The sequence below is a fragment of the Orcinus orca genome, chromosome 9 (assembly GCF_937001465.1).
Source record: "Orcinus orca chromosome 9, mOrcOrc1.1, whole genome shotgun sequence".
Classification (NCBI taxonomy): Eukaryota; Metazoa; Chordata; class Mammalia; order Artiodactyla; family Delphinidae; genus Orcinus; species Orcinus orca.
In genome coordinates, this window is record NC_064567.1 from 57,334,637 (window position 1) to 57,349,990 (window position 15,354).

Here is a 15,354-nt window from a genome sequence, read left to right on the forward strand (position 1 = left end):
TTAAAATTTCATTTGCCTTTTACCCAGCCACAACTGTGTTCATTTTAATTAGTTCAAGTTTGAGGGATGTAAAAATGTTTTCCTATTCATCAAGATGTCCCTAGAATAATACTCTCCAGAGTCCTAGGCATTCTTGAGAAAACAGGGTTCTCTGCAGCAGATCAAAGAGCATTTCTAAGGGCACTTTCCCAAGTATATATACCTAAGGAGTCCAATAATATAGAATCACAAGGAAAATAACTTATTTTCAAACCTCTTATCACTAAAAATTCAGTAATTCTAAGGAATAATGACATTAACTTACACTGTGCTCTAAATTTGTTCAACTAAATCTCCAAGAACACAAAGTACTTTTTAAAACAGTACCACACTAACCCCAAAGACTATTAAACTGCAAGTAACGTTTCTTTCCAGTACCAAGTTTTCACAGCTTGCTCTCAAATGCTGGGAATGTCCTCTGAGGCTCCTCTGTGGATCCAAAGGTCAAGGAACTGACACTTTAATATCAGCCACATAACTTTGGAATCTAGCAAAAAGATAAACGTGGTGAGTTACTTGTCCAGTCTTGACAATTAATATGGCTTGTAAAATCTGAGGCATCCCAAGTGAAAACAACAGATGTTAGTATCCGCTTTGGGTAAGAGATCCTGGCAGGTCATAGCCAGAATCGGAATGAGCATCTTGAACTCCTATAAAAAAAAAAAAAAAAGAAAGAGCTATTAGGCTAAGAGGATCTAAGTCCAGAAATTATATCTGCCCTCAGAATCCATATCTTGAACTCTGATACTGGACAAAATTAAATGCCAGTCTTTGGAGACTTTTTTCTGAACCACAGATATTTTTGTGCCAATCAGTTCTACAATCGAGTCTTAAGTGGATTTGAACCAAGAGAGAAGAAGAATTTTTAATGAAGGCTTTAAGAGGGTTTACATTTAACTTAATAATAAACTTTCCTCCAAACATTGCTGAAATGGACCTTTTAAAACACATATTTAAGAGTTTGGGATTAACAAATACACACTACTATATATAAAATAGATAACCAACAAGGACCTACTGTGTAGCACAGGGAACTCTACTCAATATTCTGTAATAACCTATATGGGAAAAGAATCTGAAAAAGAATAGATATATGTATATGTATAACTGAATCACTTTGCTGTACACCTAAAACTAACATAACATCGTAAATCAACTATACTCCAGTATAAAATAAAAATTAAAAGAAAAACACATATAGCCATTCTAACACAAGACTTCCTAGTCAGATTCTGATGAATGCTAAACCTTTCTAGAGCAAAGAGTTGGACTCATTCGTCTTTTCCTCACAGCACCAGGCAAAATCTCTTGCCAAAAGTGGTGCTAGTTGTTGAATAAAGAACACTTTTAACATATTATTTCCTTGCTGAAAAACCCCTAAGAGACCTCAACCCCGTGTCTATCGTGTTCAAGTTGAAACTCTCCTTCAGTCTTGTTTCCCACCACTCTCCGCCTCCCCCACTGTTCTGGGACTTATTTCCTTATGGTATTCCCACTACTGCGGTTGTGTCCCCTCTTTCCCATTGTTTTCTCAGTCCTAGCCATCATCAAGTCCTAATTCGAGTTGTATTTTGTCCATAAACTCTCCTCCTACTGCTTAGCCCACAAAGCTCTCTGTGTGATTGTTTCACCCTTAGAATCCAATGCTTCTCACTTAGCTCTTCTCTAATCACCAAATGCATGTTAGGCTTGTGATACATCAGAGTGTAATCACCTTCAGGGTAAAGACCAGGTCTTCTTGGCTGTCTTTCCCCTTAGGTTCCGGCCTAGAGTGAAGAATGAGTATGAATATTCATATGAATTAATATGAGTAAGGATATGATGGTGTCCTGAAGCACTGGATTAAGAGATTCTCATGGAGCCAGAACAGCCAGTTAACTTGAAGATTCTGTTCACTTCCATTAATTAAGAAATCAGGCTCAGATTTAGGTTCAGATCATGAGGACTACTCCAGACCCTCCCTAAATCAAACATGTGTGATCTTCTTGTACAGTTATTGCTAACTTTCAATAATATGTGACCACATACCCACGAATTCAATCTTCTGGGTTTATAAAACTTATGCATTGATACCAATCTCTCTCTCTCTTTCTAGTTTCTTAAAAATCAGATGTGCTGATGTTTGTATCATAACCATGAGTTGAGACTGAGCTGTAAAAATATCTCTTACACTTCCTGGGGGAGGTATGCAATTCCTTTTGGAGAATAAGTTTGCGTTGTTGAGATGTCCACATTCTATTTCAAACTCTCCTCTTGTATACCTGTGACTCAAAGATCATAGCTGGAAGAGAAAAGCTGCCTTTTCCCACTGACTAAGCTAAAATTTCTACATAGAAAGAGAGTCAGTTTCCTTTTAACCCAGAGGTTTGTGACATTAACATCTGTAAAGAGAGTCAACTAGACAAAATGGATCACCATCCCTATGGGAGGATAAGGGCTGATAGTTTATACACCCTGGATCGATAAGAAATGCAAAGGAAAGCCAGAAAGAGAGAGTGAGGAAGAAAAGGAAAAAGAGATAAAAGACAAGATTAACAGGTGATGTGAACTAAAATTAGTTCTAAGGTAGTACTAATATACAACTGTACATGGAAGCTTTGCCCCTCTTCCGCTAACATAGAATAGGATTCAGTCTTCACTACAAACCTGCTGTAAATTTTCTCAAATTGTTTCAAACACTTGACCAGTTTCTGAACTCCTAATATGTGCCTGGCACTGTTCTACATGCTGGTATATCAGTGAACGGAACGAAGTCTCTGTCTTCATGGTGTTTAGATTCTAGTGAATGACCAGAATCTATGTATCAGTCTATATTTATATCAATAATAATATGCTTTAATTGAGTAACTGCTAAGTGCTAGGTTCTTTGTATGTCATTTTGGATTTAATTCTCAAAATAATCCTAAGAGGTAGAAATATCACTATCCCCATTTTACAGATGAAAAACACTGAGGTTAAGAGAGAGCTAAATAACTTTTGCAGTGTCACACAACTACTTAGAAATGGAGCTTGGATCTGAACCCACCTTCCCTGACTGCTAAGCAGGAGGGCCAAACAGGCTTTAAATACCAGCATGTAACTCAAATGCTGAATAGATTCCACTTCATACATGCAATGTGTTATAAGGAAAAGTCCAAACTGGGAAAGATTTGATACATTCAATTTCTTTTATATCATGAGTTTTATTTTATGTAGAGTTATTGGGATAGTAAATAGCAGGGTATTTGTTTTCATGTTAAACCTTTTAACCATTAAAATAGTGTACATTATGTAGCCTCCTGTAATGTCCCTAATCTTCCATTAAGGGCAACATTTTGCCTACAAAGTCTAATTTTTAAACATTTCTAAAAATCTTCGAATGAAAAGTATTCTGGTGATCAAAAAAGACTGTTCAGTATTTCCTTTGAGCTCTCTTTGGCTTCCCTTTGGGTTGGTTCTCACCTGTCAGCTTTCACAGGCATCTGGGCCGTGGTCCAGGGAACCTATAGGCCGTGGCAAGTGGAGCTCTGGGCAGTGCTGGGCTCACCACCAAGCAGGAGGCTGGCAGCTGTGGGCACTATCATTTCATAGGTTTCCAGAAATGTGTGCTGTTCTCCAGGAATCTGGGATTCCTTCACATGGACAAGGGCTTAGCTGCCTGAGAACTGTTAATGAGAATTTTGCAAGGGGGTGGGAGAGGAGAGGCCCAACCTCGGGACCTTTTTAACTCTCAGCCCCTGGGACCCACTTATAGTTCCTAGAAGGCCTTTGGGAAAATGAGCGCCAGAGAAAGCCAGACAATAAGACCTGCTGTGGACCTGCAGCTTACAGAACATTATGCTACAGCACAAGGAAAACAATATGCGTTGCTGCTGCCCCAGAGGATTTTATATTCTAAAGGAGGAAGGAAAATATTTTGAAACACCTAAATCAGTCAACAAGCCATACATCTAATTAGAGCTATGTAACCACTGGAGAAATGTATGATAACTATAGCATCCTCCTTTCCAAAAGGACAGTTTCTCTCCAGAAGTCGCATAATATCATAGTTGGAAGTATAGCCTCTGGAACCAGACAGCTTGGGTTTAGAGTCCTGATCTGCAACTTTCTAGTCGTGTGACCTCAGCTGAGTCATATAGCTTCTTGTGCCATAGTGTCCTTATGTGTAAGACACAATAATAAAAGTATGTCACTTGTGGCACTGTTGTGAGTATTAAATGAGTTAATACGTAGAAACCACTTGTATTAGATGAGATAATATATTGAAAGTGCTTGTAACAGTATTTGACTAATAGAGCTATAGTAAGTCTAGGTAGTGTCACATTCTATTTATTTTTAAGACAGATCTTAAGACTGAGTGAGTTATTATTCTACAGTAATAATAGCAATTTTTCACGTGTACTGAATGCTGAATGTGTAATGGGACATGTCCTGTCTCACTTAATTCTCAAAACAATCTTAGGAAGTAGATACCATTTTAAATTATACTTGAATATGAAGAAAACAAGGCTTAGAGAAGTTTAAATAACTTCTCAAAAGCTCAAACCCAGATTTGTCTGCCTCTTCTGGAACCCATATTCTATTAAGATCTCTTGCTTCCTTCCCTCAACCATGAAAGAATGTCAGAGACTATTTTGGCATTTGAGATGGGACTTGATACTAAAAGAAAGTTGGTAAGTGGACAGAGGAAGGAATTGAACAGCTCTCTAAATCTTATAATTTAAAGCAACTGAAGTGCAGCTATAGCAGCAGAGTTTTGTTACCCCTGAAGTTTCTTTAAGAATCTGAACCACACATTGGAAGTCCATTCAGATTATGTTTCCCATTTCTAAATTTTCTGCCACTAATATTTATGACAAGAGAAGGAAACATGGATGAAAAAGGCGGCATTTCTGAGGCCAGAGTTACTGGTACCTTACTCAGGTTTTGATCAGAAAAATGTAAAAGCTGATGGAGCTCTTAGAAATGTGGTTGAGGCAGACAGGAGGGAGAAAAGGGGTCTGTGTCTTGGGGACAGACCTGCTGGGCTGCATTAGAGCAGTAGGTGGCTCTTTACAACTGGTGACTGCATTGCCCATGGTCAGCCGGTCTAGTTTTAAAAGATCTAGATTGAGAAAAGAGCTTTCAAGAGGCATTAAGATAATGCTGAAGTTTCAGTCAGTCCTTTGGGGCAGACTGAAAAAATAATAGGTTTATTAAAATTGCCTGTGCATTATGCTATGAAAACTTCTACAAGGATGCACAGATGGGCTTTAATTTGGACAACACTGTTGCTGCATATTAAAGGCCTTTGATTTTAATATCCAATAATGAATAAAACTACTGGTGGGTGTCCTCCTGTGTCATAATGTAATCGGAGGAGAATGAATCTGGCTCTCATTTCGTTTTGCTATTGAATATTTGCTCTCAGACAGATGTACCTATGCTGAAAACACAACAACGAATCATTCTATATGTAGTGGAGGAAACCAAGGGGATTTCATCAGGTGGGAAGCACGAACTGACTAGAGTCAAAAATGTGGCTTTGAAATTATGGGGTTTTCTAGAAGAGATCAACTCTAGGTATCCACAGTCCTTCAAGTAAGCCAAAACTTTCCTGTAATAAAACATAGTTTACTGAGAACTGCCACCTCCACTCTCTACCAGCCGGCTCAGCCCCCTGCTCGTCATAGATAACTCTAAAGGTAGAGCTTAGCACTAGGATTTAGCACTACCTGCCTTCTCAGGTGCCTCAGTGCTGGCTGCTGTTTACCTAGGTTACTGATACCTGATACGGCTTCTCTTTATGATCCCGAAGACACTGCTGCCTGAATGGTGCGTAAGATCTCTATGTGCTTTGCATCCTTTACCTTTCTCACTTGGCAAATTGCATTTTCTTAGTTGAGGTAGTTTGAAGCCAAATACCACTTCCCTTATGTTCTTTCCTGTCCCCAAGTAAAGCCATTGTGTGGCCCCAGTTCTTCACCCTTTCTTCTGTGCACCTTCTTTTCCATGTGATTTTGCAGTCCCTTCCTTCATGTGGTGGAGTCTATCTCTCTACCCTCTGATTTGACTTGACTGTCCCCTTGACCTGTTTCTGCCAGTAGATTGTGGAAGAAAATGCAGAGAATGCCAGCTTTAAGCTTAGCCCCAAGAGGACACGGACACGTTGGCTATCTCTATTGCTCCCCTTCCTTCAGCATCTCATGATGCTCTCTTGTTCTCAACAAGAACAGGCTAGCCTGCTGGAAGATGAGAAGCCACATGGGGTAGAGCCAAGTGAGCTCAGTTGTCCCATCAGGTCCCAGAAAAAGTCTACCCCAAATCAGCAAAGCCACCCTGATGATGGGAAGCTGACGTGATCAAGTGCCAATGCCTAGCAAAACAACCCAGCCATCCTGATGACTCTTGAGGAGGGAAGGTATGATAGCTGTTTAAAGCCACTAAGTTTGGGGGTAATTTGTTACATGACAATATCTAACATACAACCACCATGGTGTATCCCCCAGCTCTGAGCTCTGACGTGCACGCTTGAGTGTGAGCTATCTTCAGCTCCTAGTATCTGACACTCAGTACCTCTCATAACATAATTACTAAATAAATGATACCATCGAATTCACATCAGTGAACATCTGGATTGCTAATTTGTAATCAGATCTAAGTTTATTTTTCTTATTAATCAGCATCCTCCTTTGCCAACTGTGTCTCTTTTGTATTCTTAATTTGATGTCCTCCCTGTTTCTGTTTCCCTTTCACTTAGATAGAAATGAATAATATATTTAAAAGATTAATATACTTTTAAAATTTCTTTGGTAGAGAAATTTAGAAAGTAGAAGGAACCACATGAAGGGAAGTGCAAATGATCCAAAAGCAAATGAGAATGGAAAGTTTGCCTTGATCTTATGAATTTGATGATGAAATTCTGAGTCACCAAACAATTATTAGGGGTATTATTGCATAATAACAAATCTTTATATTTTTATTTATTCATTTATTTATTTTTCATTTCATTCATTCATTTATTTTTTTTCTGCATAAAATCATCCTTTATTTTTTTTTAGCATCTTTATTGGAGTATAATTGCTTTACAATGGTGTGTTACTTTCTTCTTTATAACAGAGTGAATCAGCTATACATATACATACATCCCCATATCTCCTCCCTCTTATGTCTCCCTCCCACCCCTCTAGGACACAAAGCACCGAGCTGATCTCCCTGTGCTATGTGGCTGCTTCCCACTAGCTAGCTATTTTACATTTGGTAGTGTATATATGTCCATGCCACTCTCTCACTTCATCCCAGTTTACCCTTCCCCCTCCCCGTGCCCTCAAGTCCATTCTCTACGTCTGCATCTTTATTCCTGTCCTGCCCCTAAGTTCTTCAGAACCATTTTTTTTTTTTTTTTAGTATCCATATATATGTGTTAGCATATGGTATTTGTTTTTCTCTTTCTGACTTACTTCATTCTGTATGATAGACTCTAGGTCCATCCACCTCACTACAAATAACTCAATTTCATTTCTTTTTATGGCTGAGTAATATTCCACATATATATGTGCCACATCTTCTTTATCCATTCATGTGTCGATGGACACTTAGGTTGCTTCCATGTCCTGGCTATTGTAAATAGAGCTGCAATGAACATTGTGGTACATGAGTCTTTTTGAATTATGGTGTTCTCAGGGTATATGCCCAGTAGTGGGATTGCTGGGTCTTTTGGTAGTTCTGTTTGTAGTTTTTTAAGGAACCTCCATACTGTTCTCCATAGTGGCTGTATCAATTTACACTCCCACCAACAGTGCAAGAGTGTTCCCTTTTCTCCACACCCTTTCCAGCATTTATTGTCTGTAGACTGTTTGATCATGGCCATTCTGACTGGTATGAGGTAATACCTCATTGTAGTTTTGAGTTGCATTTCTCTAATGATTAGTGATGTTGAGCATCTTTTCATGTGTTTGTTGGCAGTCTGTATATCTTCTTTGGAGAAATGTCTATTAGGTCTTCTGCCCATTTTGGGATTGGGTTGTTTGTTTTTTGATATTGAGCTGCATGAGCTGCTTGTTATTTTGGAGATTAATCCTTTGTCAGTGCTTCATTTGCAAATATTTCCTCCCATTCTGAGGGTTGTCTTTTCATCTTGTTTATGGTTTCCTTTGCTGTGCAAAAGCTTTAAAGTTTCATTAGGTACCATTTGTTTATTTTTGTTTTTATTTCCATTTCTCTAGGAGGTGGGTCAAAAAGGATCTTGCTGTGATTTATGTCATAGAGTGTTCTGCCTATGATTTCCTCTAACAGTTTTATAGTCTCTGACCTTACATTGAGGTCTTTAATCCATTTTGAGTTTATTTTTGTGTATGTTGTTAGGGAGTGTTCTGATATTCTTTTACATGTAGCTGTCCAGTTTTCCCAGCACCACTTATTGAAGGGGCTGTCTTTTTTCCATTGTATATTTTTGCCTCCTTTATCAAAGATAAGGTGACCATATGTAAGTGGGTTTATCTCTGGGCTTTCTATCCTGTTCCATTGATCTATATTACTGTTTTTGTGCCAGTACCATACTGTCTTGATTACTGTAGCTTTGTAGTATAGCCTGAAGTCTGGGAGCCTGATTCCTCCAGCTCCATTTTTCTTTCTCAAGATTGCTTTGGCTATTCGGGGTCTTTTTTTTTTTTCCATACAAATTGTGAAATTTTTTGTTCTAGTTCTGTGAAAAATGCCCTTGGTAGTTTGATAGGGATTGCACTGAATCTGTAGATTGCTTTGGGTAGTATAGTCATTTTCACAATGTTGATTCTTCCAATCCAAGAACATGGTATATCTGTCCATCTATTTGTATCATCTTTAATTTCTTTCATCGGTGTCTTTTGGTTTTCTGCATACAGGTCTTTTGCCTCCTTAGGTAGGTTAATTCCTAGGTATTTTATTCTTTTTGTTGCAATGGTAAAAGGGAATGTTTCCTTAATTTCCCTTTCAGATTTCTCATCATTACTGTAGAGGAATGCAAGAGATTTCTGTGCATTTTGTATCCTGCTACTTTACCAAATTCGTTGATTATCTCTAGTAGTTTTCTAGTAGCATCTTTAGGATTCTCTGTGTATAGTATCATGTCATCTGCACACAGTGACAGCTTTACTTCTTTTCCGATTTGCATTCCTTTTATTTCTTTTTCTTCTCTGATTGCTGTGGTTAAAACTTCCAAAACTAAGTTGAATAATAGTGGGGAGAGTGGGCAACCTTGTCTTGTTCCTGATATTAGAGGAAATGGTTTCAGTTTTTCACCATTGAGAATGATGTTGACTGTGGGTTTGTCATATATGGCCTTTATTATGTTGAGGTAAGTTCCCTCTATGCCTACTTTCTGGAGGGCTTTTTATCATAAATGGGTGTTGAATTTTGTCGAAAGCTTTTTCTGCATCTATTGAGACGATCATATGGTTTTTATCCTTCAATTTGTTAATATGGTGTATCACATTGTTGGATTTGCGTATACTGAAGAATCCTTGCATTCCTGGGATAAACCCTACTTGATCATGGTATATGATCTTTTAATGTGCTGTTGGATTCTGTTTGCTAGTATTTTTTTGAGGATTGTTGCATCTATGTCCATTAGTAATATTGGCCTGTAGTTTTCTTTCTTTGTGACATCTTTGTCTGGTGTTGGTATCAGGGTAATGGTGGCCTCGTGGAATGAGTTTGGGAGTGTTCCTCCCTCTGCTATATTTTGGAAGACTTTGAGAAGGATAGGTGTTAGCTCTTCTTCAAATGTTTAATAGAATTTGCCTGTGAAACCATCTGGTCCTGGGCTTTTGTTTGTGGGAAGATTTTTAATCACAGTCTCAATTTCAGTGCTTGTGATTGGTCTGTTTATATTTTCTATTTCTTCCTGGTTCAGTCTCGGAAGGTTGTGCTTTTCTAAGAATTTGCCCATTTCCTCTATTTCCTCCAGGTTGTCCATTTTATTGGCATAGAGTTGCTTGTAGTAATCTCTCATGATCCTTTGTATTTCTGCAGTGTCATTAGTTACTTCTCCTTTTTCATTTCTAATTCTACTGATTTGAGTCTTCTCCCTTTGTTTCTTGATGAGTCTGGCTAATGGTTTATCAATTTTGTTTATCTTCTCAGTGAACCAGCTTTTAGTTTTATTGATCTTTGCTATTGTTTCCTTCATTTCCTTTTCATTTATTTCTGATCTGATCTTTATGATTTCTTTCCTTATGCTAACTTCGGGGTTTTTTTGTTCTTTCTCTAATTGCTTTAGGTGTAAGGTGAGGTGGTTTATTTGAGATGTTTCTTGTTTCTTGAGGTAGGATTGTATTGCTAAAAACTTCCCTCTTAATACTGCTTTTGCGGCATCCCATAGATTTTGGGTTGTCGTGTCTCCATTGTCATTTGTTTCTAGGTAGTTTATGATTTCCTCTTTGATTTCTTCAGTGATCTCTTGGTTATTTAGTAGTGTATTGCTTGGTCTCCATGTGTTTGTATTTTTTACAGATTTTTTCCTGTAATTAATATCTAGTCTCATAGCATTGCGGTCGGAAAAGATACTTGATAAAATTTCAATTTTCTTATATTTACCAAGGCTTGATTTGTGACCCAAGATATGATCTGTCCTGGAGAATGTTCCATAAGCACTTGAGAAGAAAGTGTATTCTGTTGTTTTTTGATGGAGTGTCCTATAAATATCAATTAAGTCCATCTTGTTTAATGTCTCATTTAAAGCTTGTGTTTCCTTATTTATTTTCATTTTGGATGATCTGTCCATTGGTGAAAGTGGGGTGTTAAATTCCCCTACTATGATTGTGTTACTGTCGATTTCCCCTTTTATGGCTGTTAGCATTTGCCTTATGTATTGAGGTGCTCCTATGTTGGATGCATAAATATTTACAATTGTTATATCTTCTTCTTGGATTGATCCCTTGATCATTATGTAGTGTCCTTCTTTGTCTCTTGTAATGGTCTTTGTTTTAAAGTCTGTTTTGTCTGATATGAGAATTGCTACTCCAGCTTTCTTTTGATTTCCATTTTCATGGAATATCTTTTTCCATCCCCTCACTTTTAGTCTTATGTGTCCCTATGTGTGAAGTAGGTCTCTTGTTGACAGCATGTAGTGGGTCTCTTGTAGACAGCATATATATCTTGTTTTAGTATCTATTCAGCTAGTCTATGTCTTTTGGTTGGAGCATTTAATCCATTTACATTTAAGGTAGTTATCAATATGTAGGTTCCTATTACCATTTTCTTAATTGCTTCCGGTTTGTTATTATAGGTCTTTTCTTTCTCTTGTGTTTCCTGCCTAGAGAAGTTCCTTTAGTATTTGTTGTAAAGCTCGTTTGGTGGTGCTGAATTCTCTTAGCTTTTGTCGAATCTGAGTGAGATCCTTGCTGGGTAGAGTAATCTTGGTTGTAGGTTTTTCTCTTTCATCACTTTAAATATGTCCTGCCACTCCCTTCTGGCTTGCAGAATTTCTGCTGAAAGATCAGCTGTTAAACTTATGGGGATTCCCTTGTATGTTATTTGTTGTTTTTCCCTTGCTGCTTTTAATACTTTGTATTTAATTTTTGATAGTTTGATTAATATGCCTTGGTGTGTTTCTCCTTGGCTTTATCCTGTATGGGACTCTCTGTGCTTTCTGGACTTGATTGACCATTTCCTTTCCCATATTAGGGAAGTTTTCAACTATAATCTCCTTAAATATTTTCTTTTTCTCTTCTTCTTCTGGGACCCCTATAATTCGAATGTTGGTGCATTTAATGTTGTCCCAGAGCTCTCTGAGACTGTCCTCAATTCTTTTCATTCTTTTTTCTTTATTCTGCTCTGTGGTAGTTATTTCCACTATCTTATCTTCCAGGTCACTTATACGTTCTTCTGCATCAGTTATTCTGCTATTGATTCCTTCTAGAGAATTTTTAATTTCACTTATTGTATTGTTCATCATTGTTTGTTTGCTCTTTAGTTCTTCTAGGTCCTTGTTAAACGTTTCTTGTATTTTCTCCATTCTATTTCCAAGATTTGGGATCATCTTTACTATCATTACTCTGAATTATTTTTCAGGTAGACTGCCTATTTTCTCTTCATTTGTTTGGTCTGGTTGATTTTTGCATTGCTCCTTCATCCTCTGTGTGTTTCTCTGTCTTCTCATTTTGCTTAACTTACTGTGTTTGGGGTCTCCTTTTCGCAGGCTGCAGGTTTTAGTTCCCGTCGATTTTGGTGTCTGCCCCCAGTGGCTAAGGTTGGTTCAGTGGATTGTGCAGGCTTCCTGGTAGAGGGGACTAGTGCCTGTGTTCTAGTGGATAGGGCTGGATCTTGTCTTTCTGGTGGGCAGGACTGCATCCTGTGGTGTGTTTTGAGGTGTCTGTGACCTTATTATGATTTTAGGCAGCCTCTCTACTAATGGGTGGGGTTGTGTTCCTGTTTTCCTAGTTGTTTGGTATAGGGTGTCCAGCCCTGTAGCTTGCTGGTCGTTGAGTGGACCTGGGTCTTAGCATTGAGATGGAGGTCTCTGGGAGAGCTTTCGCCATTTGATATTACGCGGAGCTGGGAGTTCTCTAGTGGACCAATTTCCTGAATTTCCTCTCCCATCTCACAGGCACAGGCCTGACACCCGGCCGGAGCACCAAGACCCTGTCAGCCACACGGCTGTAGTCCTCCCCTTGGTGCTCTGCGGCACAATCAGGAGAAAACTCTTGAGTTCCTGGCTTCTCCCTTTGGTGCTTTCCAAGTCACCCCGATTCTGCCTCCAAAAAGTCCTCTCTCCTTTCCTTCCCTCCTTTCTTGTTAAATTCTATATTTTTATTTATGTAGTTTCAAATATTTGCTACCTGTCCTACATTTTATTCATTGTACTATCTTTTGATTTTTCTTGAAACTTCACTCCGAAGGCCAGGCATTAAAGTTATTTGTAAATCTATTTATTTGGTGATGGGGTCCTTCTGCTTAGGAGAATTCAGGACACAGCTATATTTTCTATATTTTTCTGTATTTTCTCCTATCTTCTAATACTTTGAGATCTTCAGCCAAGGAACTACTTTTTTATGATTGTCAACAGTTTCCATTCACAAAAGGTGCACAGACGTGCTTTTTTGGGCATGAAGTCTTCAGAAGAGAACATTCTACAAACGTAGACTGGACATACAATGCAGTTTTTTGCATTATTTCTCCTTTGGGATAGAATCCACCAAATTCCATTATTAGTTTAGGTGGCAAAGTAATGAGTGCTTTTGAGTTATTTGCCCCTCTCTGCATCTAAAGCAGTGTGCAATGTAGGCATTAGAAAGCTGTTGTACTCTACAGAGATGCTGAGGGTGTTGTTCCTGTGCTGTGGCTGAGGACTGGCTGCTTGTTTCCCTTTTCTACAGAGACAAGTGAACTTGCAATCAAAATGGGCAATTCAGAAAAGGAAGAATAAAAAGGAAGTAGCCATGTTTTTCTCTTAATTATCCCATTAGACTGCAGCAATTTAGTAAGGTCTGGCACTTGATTGCGTTCCTTGTCTCCTGAGGAATAGGAGCATTTCCCGTCGTGGCTTGGCTATTGATGCAAAGATTCTGTGAAAACCTTGTTCTTGTCTCATTCTTTCTCTGCCTCATTAACTTGTTCATTTTAATGACTACATCTTCATAAAGTCTAACATTTCAATATCAAATGTTCTGTTCTTAAATTAAGCATTAAAAAATAAGGAAGGGAGGGTTGATCACCAGTCTGTCCTTATCTATTTCAACACTTACAATGATTCCACTTCATTATTTGAGAGATGTGCAGGGGTTTACGTATCCCTGTGTCCTTACCATCTATTAATACAACTCCACTTTCCTTTGTCCCTGTATTTGACACACATTTATTGAGCTCTTTTAATGTTCAAGGCCCTGGAGAGAGGCTTTGAGGAAAAGAAGGAGAAGTATCGAACCCTCCTAAAAAGAGCATGTATCTCATTCCCTACATGGGATCAACTTTGAGGAAACCCTGATGAAGAAAGATAACACACACTAACGTAAAGGAGAAAAGACTTGAATAAAGGCCTGGAAGACTAGGAGTAGACACAGGAAATGAAAAGTATATTCGGGGGATTCACCAGACTTGTCTTCAATAACTTGTTAAGCTCTATATTTATATACTTTTCTCTATATTCATTATATCTGCAATTAAAAATATCAATAAGATTAAAGTATACTGGTAATGCTTCAAAAGGAAAGACAGGAGTATAGTTACCAAAAAATGATTGGATGCTCTTAGGAAGCTAAGGACAATTAATTTTCAGGAAGACAATTAAATTGGTATCTCATTTCAGTATAATTTAGACCCATAGTAAGATTAGAAGATATTCAGGTATGATTTTATTATTCTCCCCAAAGAACAGAAATATGGCCTGTGTGTAGGTGTCATTAATTAGCTTTCTCTTATACCCTACTCTAAATGCAGTCTGTCAACATTAATTTTTTATGTCATCCAAGTTAACAGATGTTGAATATTTGATCAATTAAATATGCTAGCTTGTTTTACATGGGAACAAATACCTCTTTGTCCTATGCAATTGATCTTTTTCATCTAAATTAGGTCTTTACAACATCCATAAAAAATTTGATCTGCATAATTCCAATCTATCTAGATTATTTAAAAATTTTTGATTTTATGTCAATTATTCACTCTACCTATAAGGTTTTTTACTCACCATTTACTAAATTATTCAATAAGTATTTATTACGTGCTTCCTATGTGCTAGACACTATTTTAGGTGCTGAGGAGATAGCAATAAACAAGAGACAAAGTTTCCTACCTTCATGGGACTTAAATTATAGCAGGGGAGACACATAGTAGAAAGAAGACAGAGAAGAAGACAGTACATATGAACTGTGGAGACAAATAAACTAGAATAAAGGGTTTAGGGGATGTAGAGGCCTCTAGGTACTGGTACCAGCCTTGTGTTTGGAGAGGAATGGTGATGAGGTCAGTGGCTCTAGCAGAGGGAAGGGAAGAGGCAGGATATGAATACAAAGATATGAAGAGAGCTGTGCCCTGAGGGCCCTTGTGGACCGTGGGAAGGCTTTGGCTTTTACTCTGCATAAGATGAGAAGCCATTGGAGAGTTTAGGTCAAGTTGTAACATACCTAACGCACATTTTAATAGATTTTGCATTTTTAAAAAGTTGTCCTGGGCTTCCCTGGTGGCGCAGTGGTTGGGAGTCCGCCTGCCGGTGCAGGGGACGCGGGTTCGTGCCCCGGTCCGGGGGGATCCCACATGCCGCGGAGTGGCTGGGCCCGTGAGCCGTGGCCGCTGGGCCTGAGCGTCCGGAGCCTGTGCTCCGCAGCGGGAGAGGCCACGGCAGTGAGAGGCCCGCGTACCGCAAAAAAAAAAAAAGTTGTC

At 38.5% G+C, this 15,354-nt stretch overlaps 1 long non-coding RNA gene across 1 annotated transcript in view; it reads left to right on the forward strand.

The window, feature by feature from the left end:
• The first annotated feature begins 537 nt into the window (after positions 1-537).
• LOC125965482 (uncharacterized) overlaps positions 538-15,354 on the forward strand; it is a 32,138-nt gene continuing 17,321 nt past the window's right edge. Inside the window, exon 1 of the long non-coding RNA XR_007479389.1 lies at positions 538-6,418. This is a non-coding gene — a long non-coding RNA (uncharacterized LOC125965482). The remainder of the gene's footprint in view (positions 6,419-15,354) is intronic.